This window comes from Danio rerio, chromosome 20, assembly GCF_049306965.1.
Source record: "Danio rerio strain Tuebingen ecotype United States chromosome 20, GRCz12tu, whole genome shotgun sequence".
Taxonomy (NCBI): domain Eukaryota; kingdom Metazoa; phylum Chordata; class Actinopteri; order Cypriniformes; family Danionidae; genus Danio; species Danio rerio.
Window position 1 is genome coordinate 28,384,992 of NC_133195.1, and position 4,327 is coordinate 28,389,318.

The 4,327-nt window shown below is 34.5% G+C and overlaps 1 protein-coding gene across 5 annotated transcripts in view; it reads right to left on the reverse strand.

Annotated features, from left to right (window-relative positions):
- Positions 1 to 1,966, reverse strand: part of cracd (capping protein inhibiting regulator of actin dynamics) — a 49,404-nt gene extending 47,438 nt beyond the window's left edge. For 3 of the 5 annotated variants that reach the window (XM_073933102.1, XM_068215548.1, XM_073933101.1), the window contains exon 1: positions 1,744 to 1,959. The gene's annotated coding sequence lies outside the window, so the exon portion shown is untranslated. Of the gene's footprint in view, positions 1 to 1,115; positions 1,574 to 1,743 lie in introns of those variants that run through there. The other 2 variants (XM_073933107.1, NM_001347678.1) reach the window with 2 other exon arrangements.
- Between the last annotated feature and the right edge of the window lie 2,361 nt (positions 1,967 to 4,327).

The following is a 4,327-nucleotide window of genomic DNA, read 5'->3' on the forward strand; positions in this document are numbered from 1 at the left end:
TAAACAGATTATTCATTTAAATTATGATTTATTTTAATAAATAATAATAAGTGTGTTTTTAAACCCCGACCAATTTCCATAAATAAAAACACACAAAATACCATGGTTTAAATCATTGTGGTTAGTTACAATGTTCACTAAATTGCTTTTAATATATCTTTTTTATTTAACACTCGCTTATGGTTCAAAAAAAAGGTTAAATATTGCGAATAAAAATCACCTTTTGATTTTGTAATGTGAAAATTATTCTTTTATAGCATTTGCAACTATTATTTATATTTTTACATAAAGTACTTATTACAAAAATAAACTTATCGTATTTTCATATATTATCCACAATTTGCTGAAGTAGCTACACTGATGAAATACTAAGAAGTAGTAAGTAATAAGATTAAAAATGTTGACATTTTAACAATATAATAATGTACTTTTTTATACATTTCTAGCTGGTTCAGGTCTTGGTCAGTTGGCATTTCTGTGTGGAGTTTGTTCTCCACGTGTTCATATGGTTTAATTCATTGTGGTTAGTCAAAAATATTTACTAAATTGCTTTTAATTTATTGCTTTCATTTACACTCGCTTAAGATTAAAAAAAGGTTAAACATTGCAAATGAAAATCTTTTTTTTTTATGCTGCACTTTTTTAATTTTGTAATGTAAAAATTATTTCCCTATAGAATTTACAATTATTACTTAAATGTTTAGACAATGTACTTATTATAAAATACACTGTCTTTTCATATTACCCACAATTTTAATACCACTACATCCCTAATCCAAAAAGCAGGTGATCCAAGCAATTTAGAGAGTTCAATTTCATTTCCATGCAAGAAAACACCTATGCTAATTAATGTCATGTGTGCAACCACTAAATTTCCTCCACCCAGTCATAGTCATGAAGTGTACAGTGAGAAGAAATCAGAGCCTTATATAGCCACATGCAAAATGTATGTGTTATTGATGTTGTCATTTTAACATCACCGAGCCTTTAACATTAGTAAAGTGCGCAATAAACACACTCAATGCACGAAGGATCAGCACATCGGGGTACTTATAAACAGCAAATACAAACAAAGATAACAGCAAACAGAAATTTAAATTTCAGTGTGGCATTACCTCATCGTTACGTCATGATAAAAGGCGAAAAATTAGGCCAGACACGCTGTCTATTAAAAATCCATTGGTGTTGTAAGTATTGACGCCTTTCGTGCATTAATAAAGCGCATCAGAAATGTAGATCTGCCTCATGTAAATAGCGAGTAGCCACCCGCGTCCTTGTAAGACCGGGCAATGCTATCGATGGCATCTTTTGCCACAAAAGCATGCATTGTGGCAGGTATGCATCGTGAGAGAAAAAGACACAGAAGCTCAGGCAGCATCAATTGCCTGCACCATATTATGAATGACTGACGACTCGTCATTTAAACACTCGGTGTTTTACAGAGATATACGAGATATCCAAAGCACCACTTAATCAAAACGACTGTCATTCATAAGCAAGCTAATAAAAGACACCATATGGAGGGGCAGATTGATGTGATGATGCAAACGTGTCGACGGCGTCTTTCTCTAATGACAGATTACCATGCATTTCAACGCGAAATGCAGCTCGAGACATGTTCATGCCAACCCAGCTGTGCACACATCTGTGAAGAATGGTGGATTTTGGAAGATGGTCTATACTATAGGACAAGGTCAGTATCACCGACTGAGCTGCATTAGCAAATGTTTGATCATCTCCTACCTCTCCGGCGTGCGTTACGGCACTGAGATCCGCTCCTTTGCTTCCTTTATTGTGTCTGGCGGCACTCGGTTATCTTCCATTCAAGTCGCAGCACGCGAGCTGACCTCTTTGTGTGTGTGTGTGTGTGTGTGAGAGAGAGAGAGTGTGTGGATGTGTGTTGCTGATGCTGCGAGTGCTCGCCCTCCTCCTCGCGACAGTTCCGTACGCATTGAGTGCGCGCGCGGAGGCGCTGCTTCTCTCACAGCTGCACGTGAAACACGAGGGTGTGGCAGTCAGAGGCCGTGCTTTCACACAATAAAAACAGACGATTCCCTAACATTTCACTTTCTAAATATATACCCTTTTAATTTGATGAATGCTCAAGCCTCTAAGTGCAGGTCACAGTCTAAAATAATTACAGACTGAAAGACTGATTTTTTGCTAATTAAAAAGATTTGACACATTTATTTAAATAAAACACATTCTCACGAGGTCATTTTAAACACAGGCCTGTCTTAGCCTGTTCACATCAAAAAAAGACATTATTTAGTATAAAGTTGTAACAGCAACGCACGATATAGTCTACTGTTCTATATCAGAAGTGATTTCTTCTGTATCATTTTATATGTTGTGTAGACTTTCCAGTTTCCAATTGAAAAAAACACACATGGCCCTTGAGATGAGGTTCTTATTGAGAAATGACCACATGATCAGCTGAATGAAATAATCAGTTATTATAATGCAACTATTAATATTATACAAGCATGTATAGAAAGCATTTTAATGTCTTAAACATAAGTGTGTTTGACCTAACATATCTATAGTCTAAAATATCTGTGATATATAGTCACAGTATATCACAGTAGCAAACACTAAACTGTCAGATGTTATAAAATCTGTTCTCAGATGTAACAAAAGTATTCTGAAGTAGCAACTTATAAAAAGCTGTATTAAGTCCCAAGATAAATAAAATAGTAACAACAATATAATAATTAATTTTTTTTTTTATAAATGCATAACACTGTTTGTGTGTACACACATTACATAAACTAAGTAACAAATAGTTAACCCCCAAACCTGCGTTTAAACCTAAACTTAACATATCCTTATGTTTCTTCTTAAGTAACATTGTAAGTACATGCTATAAGTACAGTAATTTAAAGTGCGTTCTACAAATTTGTTAGTTCTGTCTCTCTGAAGTCCACTAAAGAGCACAAAAATAATTGAACTATTGGAATGATGCACAATACGAAACGAGCTGTTTTGGTCGGATGATGCTGCAATCATTGCACTGCATTATATGTTTTGATCATAAAACCAAGCATTTCAACATTGTCTTACTGAGACATTGTTACGGTTTCTGTAAACTTTATTGTCCCCTTTTGGGGTAACTTGTTTTGCAGGTTAAATAGATTTACACAATTCACAACACACACCAGCATATAACAACAGAAATACTGCAGTGACTACCTCTTCCCATTAAAGTACAGAAAATATTATAAAATTTTAATATATTTAAAAGTAGAATATTGTAATATTGATATTATAATATTATATTTTAATGCTATAATAATATAATATCAATATATTGATTAATTCATTTTCCTTCTAACTTATCCAGCATATGTTTTAGACAGTGGATGCCCTTCCAGCCACAACGCAGTACTGGGAAACATCCTCACATTTATTCACACTCATACGCTATTTGGCAAATTTAGTTCATTCAATTCATCTATAGACCATTTCAATGTAGTGATGTCTTTGGCCCATGAAATTTTCCTGCTGGTTAGCAAATTATTTCCGAACTGTAAAAGGCAATTTAATCATAATGTAATGTTAAAACAGCTATCATAACATAATTTATCAATATGTGGCTCTTTTTGGGTTCTCGGAAGCTCTATAAATTAAAAATGTAAAACAGGAAATAAATTGGGGCCATTGTTTTTGTTTACATTCCTCAAAATTGTCTATTTGGACTGTGGGGAAAACCGGAGCACCAGGAGGAAACCTAAGCTAACATGGGGAGAACATGCAAACTCCACACAGAGTTGCCAACTGACCCAGTCGGGACTCGAACTAGCAACTTTCTGGCTATAAGGCGACAGTGCTAACTACTGAGCCACCATGTAGCCTCATCATATATTATGTATTGATAATATTGTTGGAAGATGATAGAGTGATTGTAACAGATATTTATATGCAATTATTTATGTAATCTGTAAACATAAACATGTATGATAAACAAATGCATGAAAGTATAACGTTATATTTGTTCAGTTTGTGCTCCTAAATAAAATGTGTGTTTTTCCTCCAATAGTTTGCTAAAAAATAGGCAATCGTGCTAAATGGGCAAAGCACCTGATTTATTAAAAATGATGCAAAGCACATAAGAGGATTGAGTTTTTGTCTAAAGGTTCAATACACTGTTCCCATGGGGAAAGGTCTGACTTTACATGTTCAATTATAATTGCACTGAATTTACATGAGTAAAAGCAGTTGTGATCACTTTTTTTATACCGTTTACTACTCAACGTCCACTAAATGTCGCTGTTTCTCAGGTTCCAGTTTGACGGCACTTGAGCAGGACTGTGGTCTTTCCTTTCTC